We start from the raw sequence: 22,365 nt of genomic DNA on the forward strand, positions 1-22,365 counted from the left end.
CGGCCACGGTTACTTTTAAAGCACCAGTGCATGCAATATGGCGACAGTACCACATTATTTCCTTCAGCAAGCATTTAAAAGTTACACTGTAAATTGCCGTGATACCATGTCCAGGAGCAATGAGGTTAATTTAAATTTTTTATTGCAACTATTAAAGTTCGACTTGTACGTTTTCTTAATATCGAAAAGGAAATAATAAGTGAAGAAGGCAGAGTCCGTGCAGGCGTAACATGACAGTAGCTACCAATCACCACGTAATCTAACAACTCAACAGTCAAGTACCCTCCGGGCGGAGTGGCGGCTAGCGGTACATGCAGTAGAGGTACCATCACTTACATCACACCCAATGTCCCCGCCACCCACCCCCAAACAATCTCAGACACGGACCCAAGACAGAATAAAGATGAAGAAACAATAATAAAGAGAAAATTAAGGCACCATAGAAACTGAAACCAAGAAACTAAAATCCCATCCCCCACCCACCCCACCCTACACGCATGCAGAGGCTACAGCCTACCCCCCCTCCCAGCAGTGTGTCTGTCGCCCAATAAACCCGAAATTTAGCAAGAAAGAAAGAAGGAAGAAAAAATAGTATAATGTCCGAAAATATAGAGAGTGAGAAAAGATCATGCTAACCTACAACTCTCATAAAACACGAAAGAAACGAGAGGAGGGCCAATTCTATATTTTCCCGGTCTCCCCAGCCACAAGTATATCTTCCACCCTGAAAACGCCAGTACAATAACAAATAGCAATACTAATACAGATGGAAAAAGTCATCTCGCGATGTGCGCCCAAGACATATACAAAACAGTTCCAACCCCATCCCCGCCAGCCCGTGAAGCAATAGTAACGAAAAACAGCCTAGCCCTGACCCGATCGCGGATGTAACCCTGAGTACACTCCCCCAGGAAGGCCCATCCCCCCGTGCACAAAAGGACAGTATGGCCGCTTAGAAGAAGGAGGTGAATCAGGAGCACAAAATGGCCGTCGACAATCATTATAAAGTCCTTTGTCCACCTTACATAGTTCCATCAGGGCAGCTGGAGAATATAGGTTCCGCAGGGGAAAAAGCGAAGGCCACAATAAAGGAGCCATCGAGGGGGCCAGAAGTTGCGCAGCCGGATCCATAGTCAAGTGCGATGTTGAAGGCAACAATGAGTCAGGCTCCGAAGGAGGAGGAAACAAAGTATCAGAAGCGGGGCTGGAGGGCAGTCGGCCGCCGGCGCCGGTAGAGTCAGCAGCAGGCACAGACTCACCATAGGCACAAAGAAGCACTGTATCACCACAAAACGGCAAAGGCAGGTCCACGCCTTGCTGGAAACAGACGTTGCGCTCACGACCCACATCGGACATCATTTTGTCAAAATGCTCACCCAGTACGTGGAGGCCATTGCGCATCTCTGAGCGGAATTCACACAGGGCGGCCAGAATGGATCCACATGATGGTGGAGGCTGCAACCCCTTCGTATCAATATCCCAAACCGGTGCGTGCGAGCTGGTGCACAACGCAGGCAGGGTGAAACCGTCCACGGGCAGGGATGGGTGATCTCCCCCAAGCCACGAGTAATCAGGCAAGGCCATGGTACCGATATTACGGTGTAGTAGCCGGGGTGGGTGCAGCACGAACAAGCGCCACTCCAGGACTCCGATGCCACCAGGGTCGAGTGCAATCGAGCGCCCGTCCCTTAGAGCCGCTTCGCATCGGGCTGGACGCCGGAAAAAGGAGCCGGCAGCCTATGTTGAGCCGGACTGCTGAGCACCCCACGCCGCGCACCTCCAGCTCGGAACAGAGAATCCGCACCTTCGGGGCTTCCCCACCCAGCAAGCACGCTCCAGGCTCAGCTTGCGGTAGACCTCGGCATACAGTGTGGTCAGGACCGCGTCTCGTGAAAGTGGCACCGCCTCCAAGTCCTCGGCGCTACGCGGCCAGTCCAGCCATTACTGAGCCTCCATGATCCGGTGACGAGCGGCAGTGCAGGCGAGGGTCCAGGGCGGGGAACACCATTACGATTATCTCCGGCCACCGGGCAGGCTGAAATCTCGGGGAAGCACAGAAATAATCAGCGCATCATCCCACACGTTCCGCCGCCAGGAGCAATCAGGATGGAAAGCAGGATGCCATTGCGGAGCTCAAGGGCCGGTGGAGCCGGGAGCCTACACGTCTGCTCCGGTCGCCATCTTGGCTCCTCCCCGATACACCCAGTGTTAAATACAAACTACAATTCCTGAACTTAGTGACACACCAATACTAGTAACTACATACGCACTCACTGATTTCGAGGTCTACACACACATCCACTCATTCACCCATACAATCACTCATACATACAGTCACTCATCAATAGAACACTATCATATCCACTCATACACCTATACAGACACTCACACACTGGCACTCATCCACGGAGTTACTCACACACGTAGTCAGTTATGCAAAGAATCAATCACACTCCCATTTCCTCATCTACACAGTTATACACACTAAACCTTACTTATTCAAACATATACTAACACATACTTACTGTCTTTTACAATCACTGATACAAGTACACATCGATCCACACAGCCACTTACGCAATCACAGGCTCCCATGTATAATCATTTACATATGCCAACTCTCCCAAGCACTATGTTTTACATATGTACTTACTTGGACATGTAGCACTGAGATATCCATTCAATCACCAACACACCTATGCACATAGTCAACCCCCCATACAGCTGTTTCCACATGCACTCTTAAACCCATACACCAAGTGAATCAACTGCTCACACATATATGCACAGAGTCACACACCTCCCAGGCACCCACACACACACTCAGCCTCACATACAAATACTTGGGCAACCAATCAATAACCCATATAGCCACTCATATAGCTACTGATCAACACATGCAGCAGCTTACACAACAACAGACCTAATGATGCACACATTCAGACAGTTTAGTCACTAACCCATGCATTCAGTAAGACACATTTAATCACTCACTCATATAGTCAGTCACGCACCTTCTAAATCCTTCATCCAGAAACTTATACATCCACTCATTCTTCAATATATAGAACATATTTAAACTTTACAGAAACACACAGACACTGGATGATGTCATCAGTGATGTCATTTGAGATGTCATCAGTGATGTCATCAGTGATGTCACTGACCATGTAATGAATGATGTAATATGTGATATCATCAGCAGTGGATTGTGGGCGCGCGAGTTATAGTGAGTCCAACTAACTATAACGTGGGAATTTCAATGGTTTTGTGTGAGTAAAATGTTCAGCTAACTATAACTGGTGTGAAACCTATGGTTTTTTCAGTGAATTTCAAAGGTTTTTTAAATGCTAATTCCTAACTATAACGAGTGTGACACCTATGGTTTTTTCAGTGAATTTCAAAGGTTTTTTAAATGCTAATTCCTAACTATAATGATTGTGAAACCTATGGTTTTGTTCTGTGAATTTCTATGGTTTTTTAAAAGCTAATTCCGAACTATAACATGTGTGAAACCTATGTTTTTTTCTGTAAATTTCAAAGGTTTTTTAAAAGCTAATTCCTAACTTTAACGTGTGTGAAACCTATGGTTTTTTAGTGAATTTGTAAGTTTTTTAAAAAGCTAATTCGTAATTGAAAACTGCAATTTTTAAGTGAAATATTGTTTTTTAATGATAGGTAATTATTATATCTATTAATTTTTTTATTTTTTTCTAATTATTTCCCAATTCTATATTTGTAAAAAAACTATTTTTTACACAATTTTTCATATATATGTTTTTTTTATTATTTGTGCAAAAGTGCGCTCACGGTACGCATACCGGCGCATGCACCGGTACGCACAGCGAAAGTTTCCTATCGCGATTGAAAAAAAAAATAATTTATGTATTAAAAGTAAATAATAATATATAAAAGTATTATTTATAATATGTAAGAACCGTATTTGAACTTTAAACGCATTCCCGAAAAACAAGCAAAACGTCACTGTTACGCGCCGCGTAAGCGCCCCGGAAGCCCTCCAGGAAGCGCCCACGTACGTGCCGCGTAAGCGCCCTGGAAGCGCTCCAGGAAGCGCCCACGTACGTGCCGTGTAAGCGCCCCTGAAGCGCTCCGGGGCGCGTAGCGTAAGCGCGTCAAGCCATGTGACCTTAAAATAACACTTTTCATTGGTTCAGAACATTTTTTTTTCAAATATTGAGAACCCCACCCATTTCTCTCACTATTGCTTTGTACTTGGAGAGAGCAAGAGGTGTTCTGTGCATTATCTGCTTCTCAAAGTTTTCTGATCTACAGCAATTACTGCAAGGGAGTCATCCAGCAGTGATTCTGATGGTTTTTTGCCTGAGGACCCTCCTCAGCAAAAAATAAAAGACCACTTCATTTGGAAGTTTTTTTCCATCCCTGAAGGAAAAAAAAAGGTTAATGCTGCTAAGGTAACCTGCAAGATATGTGGCATTACTTTATCCAGAGGCAATCCTAATAGGAAATATAGCTTTGGAAATGCCACTTTAATTAGGCATGTCCAGAGAAGACACCCAAATAACTTTGCCAGCGAGAGTGTCAGGGACAGCAAGAGATGGCGGCAGCTCCTCCACTGGTGGAGTAACAGCTTCGGGAACACCACGTGGAAGAATGATCCCTAACATGCAGCCGGTGTTTGCAGGCATAAAATTTCTATGCGTGGACTGTGATGAACTGCTCTGTTATGGGGAGCAGAGCGTTGAACTCATTGCTAGGAAGAGAGAGGAACACCGCTGCCCTCCCCGTCCCTAATTTTTCACCTTTTTTTTGCTCCTGTTGAGCAGTTTTGGAATCCCTGGTTTTGTTTTTCATCTGAAAAAAAAATGCAAAAAAAATATAAAATCGTTGTAAAAAAGTATAAAAAAATATAAAACAAAAGAAGAAAAAAAAAGTTATTTTCAGAACTACCTCCAATTCTCAAAAAAGAGCTGTATTCTTTACATATTGTTCAATTCTTTTTTTCAGAGAATGTGTACTGAATAAATGAATAAATAGAATGGGTGAATGAAGGGGAGAAAGTGATAGAGGGATCAAGTGACAGAAGACGAGTGAGAGAAGGTGAGTTGTAAACAAGGGTGAGTTGAAGTGGAGAGAACGAAGGAGAGTGACAGGGAGTGACGGAAAGAAAGGAGTCAAGGTGAAAAAAGAGGATTGATATTGAGAGAAAGAGGGTGACGGACGATAAAGTAATGGGACTGAGAGTAAGGCAAGGGGAGTGAGGGAGAAGAAAGGTGGACTGATTGAGAGTGAGTTGATGACAGTCAGTGTTTGAAGATGAGTGAGGGTAATTGAAGGGAAGTGACAGTGAGGGGACAGAGGTAGTGAGGCTAAGAGAGAGGGAGTGAGGAAAGGGGAGTCAGGATGTGAGAGGACAGAGGGAGTGAGAGAAGGAGTGAGTGGTGGAGTAAGGTGAGTGAGGGAAGGGCAATGAGTGAGGGAGCGAAGGAAGGGATCAGAGGGGAACAGGACTGAAGCAGAGGTACTAAGAGAAGGTGACTGGGGGATACAAGTAAGGGGAAGGGGAATGAAGGATGGAGAATGAGGGGTAGTGAGGGAACCGGAGTAAGGGAACAGGAGTGAGGGAGGGTGAGAGAACGGCAGTGAGGATGAGTAAAGAGGGGTGATAGAGGGTGAATAAAGGCAAGTGAGAGTGAGACTAGGGGAGTGAGAGAGTGAGGAAACAGAGGGAGTGAAGGAGAGACTGGGAGAAGGAGACTGAGAGAGGAACCAAAGAAAGGTAAGTAAGGGAGTGTGGGAGACTTAAAGGGAGTGAGCATGAGGAAAGGGGACTGAGAGAGTGAGGGGACGGAGGGAGTGAGGCTAAGAGACAGAGTGAGGGAAGGGGAGTGAGGATGTGAAAGGACAGACGGAGTAAGAGAAGGAGTGAGTGAAGTGGAGTAAGGTGAGTGAGGGAAGGGCAATGAGTGAGGGAGGGGAAGGGCAATGAGTGAGGGAGCGAAGAAAGGGAACAGAGGGGAACAGGACTGAAGCAGAGGTACTAAGAGAAGGTGACTGGGGGATGAAAGTAAGGGGAAGGGGAATGAAGGATAGGGAATGAAGGAAAGTGAGGGAACCGGAGTAAGGGAACAGGAGTGAGGGAGGGTGAGAGAATGGCAGTGAGGATCAGTAAAGAGGGGTAATAGATGGTGGATAAAGGCAAGTGAGAATAAGACTAGGGGACTGAGAGAGTTAGGAGACAGAGGGAATAAAGGAAAGAGTGACAGAAGGGGACTGAGTGAGGGAGCAAATAAACGTAAGTAAGGGAGTGTGGGAGAGTTAAAGGGAGTGAGCATGAGGAAAGGGGACTGAGAGAGTGAGGGGACAGAGGGAGTGAGGCTCAGACAGAGGGAGTGAGGGAAGGAGAATGAGGATGTGACAGGAGAGAGGGAGTGACAGAAGGAGTGAGTGACAGAAGGAGTGAGTGAAGCGGAGTAAGGTGAGTGAGAGAAAGGCAAAGAATGAGGGAGCGAAGAAAGGGAACAGAGGGGAACAGGACTGAATCAGAGGTACTAAGAGAAGGTGACTGGGGGATGAAAGTAAGGGGAAGGGGAAAAGGAAAGAGAATGAAGGGTAGTGAGGGAACCGGAGTAAGGGAACAGCACTCTAAGCACTCTAAATTATTTTTTTCACTCTAATTTTTTACACTGTTTTTCCCCGTGGTGCGCTCAGGGTACGCGTACCGGTAAGCACCCATGTGCGCGCACCCTGAACTTACTCCGCGAAATTAAAAAAAAAAAACGAAAATGTTTTATTGCTCTTCGGAGTCAACCTAGGCCCCCCTGATAAAACATAAGGGGGGCAGGGTGTCTCTACCCTGCCCCCTATCAACGTTTTCCACTTTTATTTTTCACCTCTTGTGTCTCTGTTCTTCAGAGTCACAAGATGGCGGACTATGCAGACCATTTAGAATGTTTACAGACACCCAAGAGCCAATTAGCTTTTGAAATTTAGAACCAATTAAAATGTTTCTTTGGTTTTGAATTTGTGTGTGATGAAGTTTCATTAGTTTTCTACATGAATGTACATGAAAAATGAGAGGGAAACAGCCATTTTGTGATGGTACTCTTTGAGGTACATTTGTGAGGAATTTTGGTGTTCTATTTCTGGTGTGAAATTTACACAGTACTAACTCTTCTACTGCTTTCTAAAAGGTGAATTGTTAATTTGTAAGGGGAATTTAATACTTGATAAAGCTAGTTTTATATTATCTATTACTAAAAACGATAAATTAAAGTGATTTTTTTTCTGCAATTTACAGCAAGAAATTTGAAAAGAATATGGATCTGAATGAGGACACCGTTGATATTAATTTTGAAATTTCTGCAACTTTTGTTGAGGCGAGTTTTATTGTGGTCTTGAATGATCCTGTGGATAACACTATCCATGAAGAAGACCTTTTTTTGAGAGGAGATGGAATGGGGGATTCTAATGATGAGACATTGGATGCTGAATTAATCGAATGTTTGGACTATATTGAGTTCCAGGACTCATGTATGGAGACTTCTGATGAGGAGATTCCTGATCAGTTAATGTTAGAAGTTCTTTTAAATTATGAAAATTCTGAAGAATAAATTTATATTTAGAAATTATAAATTGTTTGAGACATTTTTTATTATTCTATTTGTAATTTATGAGATAGTAGCGAAATGATTGTGGTATAAAGTGAAACTTATAGTATAGAGTGCAACATTTCTGTGTTACATAGTAAGTTAACTCACAGTTACTTCCCTTCTCCCACTATATTTTCTCCAATGTGTATTTCACATCTCTTCTTCATCTCATGTCTTCTTTCTCTCACTGTCTCTCTCTAATGTACACTATCGCCGCCATTTTGTAAGAGGAGTACAGAAGTAAGAGGACAGAGGGAGTAAGACAAGGAATTAGTGAAGGGAAAACAGTGAAGGAGCAAGGATGGAAAGACAGAGGAAGGAAAGTAAAGGAAAAGATCTGAAACAAGGTGAGTGTAGGAGTATGGCTGAGTTATAGGGAGTGAACGTGACAAAAGAGGGGTGAAGCGTGATAGAAAAGGAGTGAGAGACTGAAGAGACGGAGTGAATGAGGCTAACAGAGAGAGAATGAGGTAAGGGGAGTGTAGAAGTAAGAAGACATAGGGAGTAAGACAAGGAATTAGTGTAGTGGAGTAAGGAGAGTAAAGGAAGGGAAAACAGTGAAAGAGCGAAGGATGGGAAGACAGAGGAAGGAAAGTAAAGGAGAAGGTCTGAAAGAAGATGAGTGTGACAGTATAGCTGACTAATAGGGAGTGAGCGTGATAGAAGAGGAGTGAGAGACTAAGAGGACGGAGAGAATGGGGGTAACACAGAGAGAGTAAGAAAAGAGGAAAAGGTCTGAATGAAGGTGAGTGTAGGAGTATGACTGAGTTATAGGGAGTGAGCATGATAGAAAAGGAGTGAGAGACTAAGAGGACAGACAGTCACCAATTGATACCATTGGTAAAATCCTTTATGCGTTTACCACACCCTGACCTTATAATTGTGCACTGTGGTGGAAATGACTTAGGCACTTTGACTGGGGTAGGTCTGGAAATGCTTTTAAAGGACATCTTTGGGCAATTGATGTCACTTTTCCAAAAACTGCCTTGGTATTTTCTAATATATGCCAAAGGCAAAAAAAAAAATCTGTTTCTGCTTACCTCAGAGACTATGGTATGCGTTCCATTTACCACAACAACTTGCGTTACAACATGTAAGACATCTATAGGATAGATAGTGTGCATTTTACAGATGAGAGGAATAGAGTTTTCCTCTTGAATATAAGACTCTGCATTGGTACCTACTTGTAGATACAAAAAACACCTACTTAACACAACAGCTCTTTTCAGAGCTAACTTACCTCTAAACACTCTACATTATTTTTTTACTCTATTTTTTTACACTGTTTTTCCCCGTGGTGCGCTCAGGGCCGCGTACCAGAGAGCGTACCCAGGAACACACCCAGCGCTTACCCCGCGAAAATAAAAAAATAAAAACTCTGCCCCCTTTTAATTATTTCCCCCTTTCTTTTTCACCTCTTGTGTCTCGATTCTACCGAGACACAAGATGGCGGACTCTCCGGACTGTTTAGAATGTTGACAGACACCCGACAGCCAATCAGCTTTCCGCTCACGCACTCCCGTAGCGCGCCGGGTGCGCTCCCCGGTATGCGTACCTGTAAGCGCTCGAAGCACGCATATAGATATATATGTGTTTTTGAAGTTAATTTAAAAAAAAAACACTGAAGCAATTTTCAGAAAGTATAGCAAAGGCACATCTGCTACCAGTCCCTACAATTTTGCCAAGTTTGGCATAATTCCGTTCAGCGGTTTGGGCTGTAGACTTGTCAGACCGTCCTATGAAAATTAACACAGGGAAAACACGTTTTGGGACCCCCTTTTTTTCTCAGCCTCCAGTTCACGAGTCCCCCCAAACTTCCCGAGAAGGAGCGCAGTGGAGGTGGCCTAAATTTTGGAAAATTACACACAAATTCCTCAACCGGTGCCAGAGTTATAGAATGTTGCGGATTTCCTATGGTAGCCAATACTAACTATAACTACCTACTGGCGACCGCCAGTAGGTAATATATATATATATATATATATATATATATATATATATATATATATATATATATATATATATATATATATATATATATATATATATATATATATATATATATATATATATAGCTCATAAACATTTTAAAAACACTCACAGTCACTGGATGATGTTATCACATCAGTGATGTCACTGACCATGTCATGAGGGATGTAAAATGTGAGGTTATTGCGGGGGCGCAAGTTCTACTTAGCTCAGCTAACTATAAATGCTGAATTTCTCTGGTTTTATGTGAGTGAAATATCAGCCTAGCTATAACATCCCTGTAACCTGTGGTGTTTTCAGTGAATAGCTAACGTTTCTAAAATTATTTTTTCTAAATATAACAGCCTTGTAACCTTTGGTTATTTCAGTGAGGTTTTTAAATGCTAATTCCTCACTATAACTTACCTGTAACCTTTGATTTTTCAGTGAAATGCCATGGTTTTTAAGTAGTAATGGTCTTTGCAGAATGCTGTGGAAAGGGGGCAGGGCCTCTGACGAGCTCTCAGATATCCCGCTGAGTAGGACTTATAGAAAGTACCAGGAGAGCTTCTTGGTCTGCAAGGTCCTTTAGCATCCAAGACAACTTTATTCCCTAACCAGTAGTGTGCCGGGAGACTTTTTTTGCAGAGTGGTGCAGAATGGGTGTGTGGCCTCAGAACACCTCTTAGCAAACTGATACAATTTGCTGGAAGTAACAAGAAGGATACTTGGCGGCATGCTCCTCATGTGGGGAGAACATGGCGTCGGCTAGTTGAGTAGCAGCGTGTGTCTGTGTTACCACGTCTCACCGGATAACAGCCTGCACTATGTTACCTGGCGTCTGAGGTGTGCCTTTGTTTGTGGATCCTTCCTGCATGTTCCTGAGGTCGGTGGTACTGCTGTTGAGCCCAGGAGTTAGATGGAGGAGGGAAACCAATACCCTCTGAGCCGTTCGGTGCTCCTCCCCCGCCTTGTTTCCCGCACTAGTGTACGCCCCCGCCTGGAGCTAAGGCGCGGCTGCAGAGTGGTGGCTCGTGGGCTCCTCCTGGTAGGCTGCAGCAGTGCCAGCATCGGGCATTTTTTCGGAGTAGCGGGTGCAGGCGGAGCGGGAGTGTAGGCGGCAATACTCCTAGGGAGCTGGTAGCCTCATCAGAACTAAAGGAATTAAAGGCGCCCCAAGGTAGCATGGAAGAGGCATCTCCTGGTCTTTCCTTGGAACCTCAGACTTCAAGCAAAGAAAACAGTGTGCAGAAAGGCGCCAGAGAAGGTGCTGGAGACTGTGGAGATGGTGGGGGCCAAAAATTTTGAAGTGCCCTGAAGACCAAGGTAAACCTGGGCGTAAAACGGGAAAAAGGTAGGAAACGTGGAGGGAGTGTGTTTGGAAACAAAAAGGGTAAAATCTAAGAAAAAAGGACAGGAAAGTGGAGGAATAGGAAACCAGTCAGAGGAGAAGGTGGTTTTGGAAGCTATAACGGCAAAAATCATTCCTAGTGTCCCCAGTGCCTCTAGTCTGCTCAGTGAGTATTCGGCTTTCCAAAATTACCAGGCTAAGGGCAGAAGTATAAAGGGGAGGAGAAACAAGACTACTTCTATACACAATAAAGTTAGTGCAACCTGAGGTGCTGACCATCACAAAGCAGGGAGATGAATACAGAGAGAACGCTGGTATTGGAGTATCTGTCTCACCTAGTTTAATTGGCCCTACAGGCTGTACATCAGGAGATTTTTGGGATAAGATGGAGTCCATAGAAAAAGCTCCTTCCAAAAATGGGACATTTAGGGAACGAACAGAAGTGAGATTAGAAACAGGGTTCACGAGGGAGACAGATCTAGGCCTTCAGAGCACAGCTGCAGCCAATAATCCTTGTACAGATGGAGGTGGGCTAGGTCTAAGCCGGCAGGAGCAAGTTGGTCCCCCCCTAGTATCGATGGAAGCTCTGATCACCTCATTAAAAGAGGACATTAAGAAAGGCTTTGCGGTTTCAGCAGCTGACCAAGGAGAAATAAGGAAATCATGCAAGATCCTAGAAAAAAAGGTGACCTCCAAAATGCCAAAACCGAATCCCTAGAACACTCTGTAGACGAGTTAAAGGCCAACTCAGGAACTGCAGAGGCCAAAATCTATGACTTACAAAGAAGGGAGGCTGCCCTGAGAGAAAGAATGGAGTCACTTGAAAATAATTCCCATAGGAATAATTTTTGCGTTTTGAATGTCCCAGAGGGGAAAGAAAGGTCAGATCTCAAAACCTTCATGGTAAAATTAATTAAGGAAATTCTGCCACTGGAAGAATCTACCGAGTTCCTGGAAAAGGACATACAAAGGGTCCACAGGGGCCCCTTTCGACTGAGTCCAAGCAGGACAAAACCTAGGAAGATTCTCATCAACTTCCTTACTTACGCAGTAAAGGAAAAAATCTTGAATTTGGCTCTAAAAACAAAAACATTAAGAAGCAAGGATTTTTTGTTTGAAGTTCGCTTGAATCTAGCAAGAAATTCTCTAGAAAGGCAATGGGAGCTCGGTAGAAGGATGGATGATTTTAAATTCCCAGCTTTTCTAAAAATTATGCATAATAATGAAATGCATAATTTCAGGTATGTTCAGGAGGCAGATGGATTGCTGGCCACCATTGGCAAAGGGGTCCCTTAGGTTATTACCTTGGGAAGCATAGGAGGGAGGAGAAGAGAGTAGTGCAGAATAGTGTTTTCATAAGGCTTATAAATGCAATTATAGGTTCATAACAAAGAAAGGCCTGTTTATGCTGAACAAATAGTATTAGATCTTGCATAACTTAAGCTAGAGATAAGCACAAAAAAAATGTTTTTAAAGGAAAAATTCATTTGGTGATAACAAAAAAAAAAAATATATATATATATATATGTATATATATATATATATATATATATATATATATATATATATATATATATATATATATATATATATATATATATATATATATATATATATATATATATATATATATATATATATATATATATAATGCAGAAGGTTCATTTGACCTCTTAAGCTAGATAATAAAACACAACTTGTATATTTTTCCTTTTGATATATATCACTCTTTTGCTTTTTGATTAGAAGAAACAATTTTGTATGGTAACACATTTGTTGGGGATATGGGTAGAGGGGGGTAGGTCACGGACACCACATCTGGACAACAACTAGTCCAGTCAAATCAGGAAGGGTTCACCAAGGGATGGGGCAAAATGGGAAGGGGAGGTTGGGGAGCACTGGGGAATACAAAATATAATTACCTCATTCGCCATGGTCTTTTTAGGTTGTTTAGATCTGTTAGCTTTACACAGGAGGGAGTTGGCCAATATGCAAAGATTCAGGCGTTGCTTCTGCCTCGGTCTAGGGAGATCTTGGAGTATCGAGCCCCAATCTTATGGCCATACTTCAGATACTGTCCTGGAATGTGAATTGCCTGCGTGTGAGGTCGCGCAGAGCAAAAATCTTACAGTACCTAAAGATTCCCCAGTGCAGGTCATGGTCATCCAGGTGCCACATCTTCTTGAGGCAGAAACGAAAAAAATACTAAGAACTCAGAAATGGGTGGATTCTTTTGTTTGCACTGACCAGAGGGCTAACATTAGAGGAGTGCTGATTCTCTTCAAAACGCCAGCTAAAGTACAGGTCCTACAATAGATAGAAGGGGATCCAGGGGGGAGATGACTGATATTGAAGATCATTCTAAGGGGTATCCTTACTTTAGTCAGCTATTATGGCCTGAACCGGGATGACCCTTCCAGTCTCCACCTTACCTCGCACTTATTGGATTTCCCAGAGCCAGTGATTTGGGCAGGAGATCTTAATATTATTCTGGATCCTAAATTAGATAAATCTCCTAATAGCAGAGCGATATTCCCTTCAAGATACAGGGATTCCCTCTGGACAATAATGTCCCAATTGGGTCTCAGCGACATCTGGAGAGAGAGGTCAGGACCACAATTGGGGGTATCTTACAGGAATTTTAAATATAAACACAAGTCACGAATCAACTATATCCTACTCAGTTATAATCTTAGGGACAGAGTAAAAGATATAAAATATCTACCATCACACATGTATGACCACTCTGGTATCTAATTGGCCCTTGAATGCACACTGATACAACAGGCTAGATCATGGTCATTTGATCGTACATTTTTACTCGAAGAGGATGAGACAATTTTTCTCTCCAGAGAAATAAGTCTATTTTTAGAGACCAATATGGGTACAGCTGATATTATTATAATATGGGACACTCTTAAAGCTTTTTTGAGGGGTATTATAACCAATAGGTCGAGCTATAGGCGTAAAAAATATAGATAAGAGATTTCAGCTATGGAGCAAGAAATGAGGAAAGTGGAGGCAAGAATAAATAGCCAGGCGGGAATAGGCCAAATAAAGATCTCGATAAATGTAAAAATCTGAAGAAAAAGCTGGAGGGCATTCTTCAGAGGAGGCTCATGCATAGATGGGAGGTTAGCAAGACTGCACACTTTGAGTACGAGGAAGGAGCGGGCAAAATAAAGCAGACCAGCTCCGGAACCATGCAAAGGAAATCTCTGGGGGTAACGGGGCAGCCTCCACATCTTCGTACAAAAGTATTGGAGAGGCCTTCCTGGAATACTTTCAGGAGATATATAAAGAGACCTCCATGGAGGATACAACTATGGCAAGAGCATAGTTGGAGAGAATTGCCCAAACACCTATCAGCGCCGAGCAGCAGTTAGATCTAGAATAGAGTATAACGCAAGAGGAAGTAAGAAAGGCTTTGGTGGGCGGTGAAAGGGGGAAAGCTGCTGGTCCCGATGGACTACCAGTTGAATTATATAGATCACTCGGGGAGAGTATAATCCCAATAATAATGCAACTATTTAATAAAATATTTTTGGAAGGATTTAGTCTACCTGTATCATGGAACAAAGCTAAAGTAGTCCTGATCTTGAAACCGGGCAAAAATCCCTCTAGCTGTGGGTCATATTGGCCCATATTGCTTCAAAACGCTGAATATAAAATCTTCACTTCTATTTTAGCTTCTAGGTTGGGGGTGGCGAAGGACATCCTTCACGTCAACCAAAAAATGTTTGTGAAATGGAGACAATTGGCAGACCTCACTCATGATCTGGTTGGTGCAATAGACATTGCTTCCACCTATTCCCTTCCCCTAGAAGCTTTAACCCTGGATGCCACCAAGGTTTTGACAGGGTAAATTGGATCTACCTGTCAGAAGTCATGGGAAAATTTAATTTTGGTGTCAAGTTTTGCCGTACCATACAGTTGCTATATCAAGCGCCATTGTCCAAGCTTTTGGTTAATGGTAGTCTTACCAAGGCATTCAGTATAACCAGAGGGACTCAACAGGGTTGCCCCCTCTCTCCCCTGTTGTTTGATATGTATATTGAGCCATATGCACAGAGGCTCAGAGAAAATCTTGATATTGAGCCTTTCAGATATGGGGATTGGGAGAGGAAGTTGGCACTGTATGCAGACGACATCCTGACATTATCAGCGGATCTGGGTAGAACCTCCTGGGCAGTCATCAAACTGGTGGAGGAATTTGGGCAGGTCTCAGGATACAAGATAAACGCCGGGAAAAGAGAAATTATGACTTGGAACATCTTGGGCACTGTACACCAGATAAGTCATAGTATGCGTTACCTTGGGGTCAGAATTGTTCAGGATATAGATAAGTTAGCAGATGCCAATCTAATTCGAGTCCTCCAAGATTGTCACAAGCAGATGAAGTCATTGGTCCATCTTCCTTTACCCATCTTGGGGAGGGTGAATCTTGTTAAAATATCAATACTATCTAAGGCCACTTTCCTTTTTAATACAATCCCTCTACATTTTGACAAACGTACTATTGGAAAATTTCAACGAGAAATACATTATTTTATCTGGGTATACAAAGCTACCAGAATAGTCTGGAAAAAGCTCAGGCGTAAGAGGGAGAAAGGAGGTCTTGCGTTACCTGATCTTCAATACTACATGTTGGCATTTCAACTTACATACTCTCGGATGTTATTAAACATGCCTACTGATACTTGGGGAGAAGACATGCTATTGGCTATGTTAAAAGGGGCGGGTCTACCGGAGGAGGGTTTTATGTTTAAATTTGGTGACAAAAAATATTTCAGGAAAGTCAAACTTAAGGTCCTCCAGGGATTTGCCAGAATATGGGCAAGCTTAAAAAACCTGGACGGTCTCAAATACTTACCAAATTAGCGCCACTCTGGGACACTCTAGGACTCTCCGGGCTAGCCGGAATGCCTCCGGGACAAGCTGGTGACGCCACTTAAAGAAACTGGATTACAAGTATTTGGGGATCTTGTTAATAATTAAATGTTATTTCATGGGATGATCTAAAGAGCAGAGTGGGCAGCGATCTTTCAGGATTCAAGTATATCCAGTTACAAAGCTGGGTACAGTCCCAGATCAGACAGAAACAATCTATTGGTGAGGGAAACAGCCTAGAGCAGCAGCTAGTTGAGAGGCTAGTAGGGAAGACGGAGGTTTCATACTGGTATTGGGCCATAGAAGAGGTGCAGGATGGGGAATTTAAGCTTGCTAATGAGCTTTGGAGTGAACAGATGCCAAATGTACAGTGTGATCTCCTATAGCAGGATTCTTTCAAAATTCTTTTTAACCTTGTTAAACCTGCATTGTTGAAGAGGAACCACCTATTTACGGTCTATCGAGCATACTTATACCCCCTCAGGCTATTTAAAATCCTTAAAGGCTCTCAAGTTAATTGTAAAAAATGTGGGTTGGCAGAAGCCGCAGACTCACATATGTTCACAGACTGTCCTTCAATTGGCGCATTTGGGGAAGAGGTACCGATAACAATGGAGAGTATTCTGAGAGTACCAATCCAAATGGACCTGACTTTGATAATTTTTGGTCTCAATAGCCACATTGTAGGACCAGCCAGTTCTCTTTTATTTTATTCAATCTTATTGGCAGGAGACATATCTGTAAACAGTGGGTAGACCCTGTCCCTCCTAAACACTCGGTTTGGCTGACTTTTTTATATGAAACATCTAAGATGAACTTGGATAGAGCTTGTAGTCGAAAAAAGATCGCATACCGGGATCTGCTGCTTCAATGGAAATAGCTTAAGAAAAATCTTTATTTATGTTATGGTATGTTATTCTATTTTGTTTATGTTATAACAAAGGGCGGGTCAGATGATTATGCCTACTGGATACTATGCCGGGTTTTCCCCTGGGTTACCAAAAGAGTCCATCTGGTCGTACAGATCAAGTTGGAGTGAAACCTTTCCTCTTTTTTGAGGAAAGGTAACATGTCGGTATGGAAATATACTCCTACAGGCTGAAGGTATCGAGAGAATCCATCAAAAGAGCCTTTGCTATCCTAGGTCGTTGAGTAGGGGTATGAACAGATGGTCTGTTTACTATGGTTAAAGGTGAGTGAGGACAAAAATACATTACAAAAAAGAAGGATACTTGGCCCCCAAATACCCTCAATAGCCAAGGGGACTTTATTCCCCAACTAGTACTATGCCAGGAGGCACGTTTGCAGAGTGATGCAGAAAGGACGTCCTTGATGATTACACAGGTGGTGCCTATATGATTCTATGAGTGCCATTGCCAAGGACAGACTGTGAATACCAGGTGGTTATGACAAAGTGTAAAACACATATATAGACATATTTGAGATAAAGTTTTAGTGTAGCTATTTAGTTAGATACCAATATAGCTTTCCCCTTTGTATTCATTTGTCAAAATAACTACATCAAAAATGCATTCTCAGTCTAAAAAATGCATTATCAGTCTCAAAAAATAACTTTCAACATCTAAACACACGAACACAACATAACTTCTAAACTAACCTTTGACTATCAATTGTTACCCAATCTTATAGGGAATCAATATTGTAAAACTAGTGCAATGGAGAGTGTCTGACAAGACCCTCTCCAGAGGGATGAACAAATAATTTTTGTGGGGGACAACATCCATGTTATACCATCTAGAGCACAGTGAAGCTGGAGGATCATCTTCTTCAGTGGCAGCAGCAACAAAGTTAGAAACTCCCTTCTGCGGGGCAGACTACTGCAACAGATATGGCTCAAGAGTTGTCAAGAATGTCCACGGTCTGCATGGACTGTAGTAATGCAAGAAGTGCTGGTGAGCAGTGTGTTACAGGTATTCAAAATGCTGCCAAAAATTATACATGGTGGGTTTCCTCCTTTTATCTTTTTTGCACATTTCATAAGAGGAGTTCAAGCGAGCAGCAAGAAGGCAATGCAAAGCTGAAGAACCCTCGACTTCAATAGCAGCCTGTGGCAGCTGATGACATTTAAAAGTGGTGTGAATAAACATTTGGCATCAGTTTTAAATAGCAAGCGATGTGAACAAGTTCAATGAACAAACCTGGGGTCCATGGTGAGTTCCCCTCCTGAGAAAGAAATGAAAAAAAGATTGGCAAATGGTGTATCTTAAAGCAAATGAATGCAGCAATAAAGCAAGGCTTAAGCAGTGGGAACTTATAGTCTTGAAATATTAAACACATTAAAAACTGCTCCATATCTTTCTGCATTAATTTGTTCAACAGTTACTGTAATGTGTAAATTATACAGCATGACAACTTTAGCTCTTTATGCGTGCCCTCTGTCTTGCACTGCATGCAGCAATAACTTTGGAAAAATATGCTCTAAACAGACTTAGAGAATCACCCACAGATGCTGGCTGTAACCAGTTATAAAGAAATACGTGCGATGAAAAAAGTGGATGCTCTCTATAAAGGGACAGGTCAAATACATTTCTGTGATTCCCATAGTGTGCCACCTGGCCAGTATTTTGGTTTCTATCTGAGATGTAATGTTTTATCCAGATAAATGACACAACAACTGACATACACCCAAAGCCTTGATAACAACAAGGACCCTAGAGGGTGAAGCAGGTCATAGGTCGCCCTCCACTCTCAATACAATCAATATTTAATTGACCTAGAACTTATAGGCACTTAAAAATGAACCCTTTGAGGTATACCATATGTTGCACAAACATTACAAGCTTACTCCCCTTTCTTTAATTATTGGGGTAGTAGGGATATCCAAAGTTGGTGCCTCCTTAAATGTTCGCCCATTCCCTGAAAGTAAAATATCAGTTGTGAGACAACAAAAACACACACACCCTAGTGTCAAAATGCAACACAGAAGAAAGAAAAAGTGTGTGAGAGCGAGATGGCACCTCACGGGAGCACCACCAACGGGAACCTGGCAGGTACTCACCAGGATTGCCCTGTTCTTATCATTGGCACCATCAAGCTCGGAAAGAAAAATGTGTCCAAAAAACACAAATAAAGGAAAGTGTTTTGTGAAGGTATGCAGTGAAAATAGACCACAGACAATCAATATAGTGTCAAACAACATATAAACCACACAGCAACACAGATATGCAATTATATTCTGTCTCTTGTGTTGGGTGTGGATTCTAAAAAAAGTGAGTGTGGTTACTAAAACTATCCAACCAACACCACTTTACTTGCCGACATGTTTCATTGCCATCTAACTTTTTGGCAATTTCTTCAGGGCGTCACACATATTAAAGCCACTGCATAAGGACAACATAGTCTTCACAACTGAAAAACAAAATAAAAACACTTGTGTAATAACCTGCCCTTAAATTGTATGCTGTCTCTCCCCAAACGCATATAACTATGCCTTATTTACCCTCACTCGGCCATCTGTATTCGTACCAGCTGGGAGGATAGTCCCCTCATGGAACTGCAACTCCAAACGTAAGTCGTTAATCCTTCCCCTTCAATTTTTCTGCGAAGGATTGGACAGAAAACAACACAAGCAAATAAACCTTGTGTCCCTGTCCCGTCACGCAAAAAATGTAAAAGAAATTTCCACCTTTATATTATCCCTTAAAAAGACTTTCTGATGCCCGGTGCAAAATGGTGGCCGTGTGATCTTGCGAGAATACGCTAGCAAATCAATGTAAATAGAACAGGGATCTGTACGAGCTACACACGGGCTGAGTCAATGCCAGACATCCTCCACCAGTGCGGTAAGGAGTAAGGGCTCAGGTTGTTTCTGAACATCATAAAGTCTTTTTAACAGATAATATAAAGGTGGAAAGTATACCCTGTATCTTCAGAGGGTGGTCTGGCACTCGAAGGGTTAGTCGAGTGTTGTTTGTGTGTTTTTTTCACTCTAGCTGACCTTTATTTCACTCTAGCTGACATTTTATATGAATGACTGGGGAGAATAGGAATTTCTTTTAAATTTTTTGAGTGACGGGACAGGGACACAAGGTTTATTTGCTTGTGTTGTTTTCTGTCCAATCCTTCGCAGTAAATTGAAGGGGAAGGATTAACGACTTACGTTTGGAGTTGCAGTTCCATGAGGGGACTATCCTCCCGGCTGGTACGAGTACAGATGGCTGAGTGAGGGTAAATAAGGCATAGTTATATGCGTTTGGGAAGAGACAGCATACAATTTAAGGGCAGGTTGTTATTTTGTTTTTCAGTTGTGAAGACGATGTTGTCATTATGCAGTGGCTTTAATATGTGTGACGCCCTGAAGAAATTGCCAAAAAGTTAGATGGTAATGAAACATGTCGGCAAGTAAAGTGGTATTGGTTGGATAGTTAGTAACCACACTCACTTTTTTTAGAATCCACACCCAACACAAGAGACAGAATAAAAGTGGGCGAACATTTAAGGAGGCACCAACTTTGGATATACCTACTACCCCAATAATTAAAGAAAGGGGAGTAAGCTTGTAATGTTTGTGCAACATATGGTATACCTCAAAAGGGTTAATTTGTAAGTGCCTATAAGGTCTAGGTCAATTATATATTGATTATACACCTAACGCCTGTCAGTGTGATTGGCTTTGTCACTGGGTGTTAGCTGTTTAAGATAAATGAGTAACAACAATGATTTATTTTTAAATAATTAACATTAGAAATGTTTAAGTTCTGAAATAATGAGTCTGGGAATGAATTAAATAGCATTAAGGCCTTTGGAAAGAGTTTGGCCTTCAGTTATGTGTGCTTTACATTAGGTATGCATCGTCTTACTCTCTGCACATCCTGTCCATCTGCACATCTTCAATCCCCTCTCTTTCCTCTTCATTATTCTCTTTTCACTCGCCCCCAAATGCACGTCCTCGCATCTTTGCCACTTCAGCACCCCTAACATGCACTCACAACCTCAAATGTTAGCACTTTAATTTCTTTTGCTTTTGCCTTGGAAATATTTTGACATCTGGGTACCCCCTTTACACACACATCCACAGAATTTCAGTTGCAATTAGAATACACAAGCATTCTTGTGTGTGCTCTGCAGAGAGGCTAACCTACTAACAGGCACTTTGTTTGGCTTTAGTCTTAGTGTCTGAGTGCTCAATTAAAGCCCCTCATAAACACCAGACATGGCTCAAGCCTCAAAGTATGTGCAGAAAAAATACTGATAAACAACATTATAAAATAGCTAACTCTTGGGGAAAGCAAGATTAAATAAAGTATTGAAAAAAGAGAGGAACTAAATTGCTGAAATGCATTATTTTGACATTTTTAACATTCATTGTTTGCAAGTCAATCCATGTTTTTGGCATCAGGGTTAACTCAGGGACATGAAGACAGGGCCAGTTTTAATGTCATAGATCACAGAACTGGCCACTGTAAACACATGTTCCACAGAAAGCGCATATCTGTCGCTTTCAGCTTGACTCGTGTATTTGGATCAACTTCGCAAAGGAACAAGAGCGAACCTTGCTCCTCATTTGGATCCATTTTGCGGAGGAGTGAAAGCCGCAGCTTCACTTCTAAAGGAGCGAGCAATGTGCAACGAGGGCATGAGGTGTCACTGTGGGGGAGGTTAGCCTGATATGGGGCCTCAGCACAATATACAGAACACAGCATTAGCTTGCAAACACTTACCATTACCGAGAACAAGGTACCAGATCAGACCTGCTTGCATCCACTCTCACATATGACCAAAGGGTGGGATCTACGCCTTTGAATGATGGACGTCTGAAATCATGCAGGGATAAAGTCTCCGACGGCCGAAACTATGGTGCTTATTGCATCACTGGCCTGAAGAGTGCATACAACTAGAGACCCCAATGGCAATGAAGGGCTTTAAAACAGAAAGCCATGCATCGTGCATCACACTTAAAAAAGTTGATTTAATGCCTGCCTTCTTCCGCCTTCTTTAGTGCGAGGCGGAGCAGGCAGCCTGAAGCAGACAACCCAGACTTAAATACATCAATTTATTTATAGAAACAATCGTATCTCTAAATAAATTGATTTATTTAATATTTTTTATGTAAATGTGTGGGAATTCAGAGGACCAGAGCCCCTGAGCCCTAATGGAGAAATCGCCCCTGATAGTAGCACAATGCCGAAAGAGAGAGTCCATTCAAAAGTCCAATCTCAACTTCAAGATTTGGTTCCCTAGTTTTCCTCTAGGGCATCATACTGCATGGTTTGTGGCATTGTAGTTAGTGCTGGAGAGCAGTCCATAATGGCCCTTCACAATGCTAGAAAGAATAATAAATGTTGATGTGTTTTTTTTATTTTTGACACTCATTGTTTTTCTACATTAGCAGGCATTTTATTATCTTACAAAATGGGCATCTAATATCTATCTGTTTCCGTTGGAGACTGGGTTTGTGTTAGGAAGTAGGAAGTAGTGGCGCTCTGAGCAGTATAATATTGTAGCTGAGATCGGTGTGTAGTAGGCAAGCGGTGCAGAACAGGACAGGGGAACACAAACCCTTCG

This window comes from Lissotriton vulgaris, chromosome 8 (assembly GCF_964263255.1).
Source record: "Lissotriton vulgaris chromosome 8, aLisVul1.2, whole genome shotgun sequence".
In the NCBI taxonomy this organism is placed as follows: domain Eukaryota; kingdom Metazoa; phylum Chordata; class Amphibia; order Caudata; family Salamandridae; genus Lissotriton; species Lissotriton vulgaris.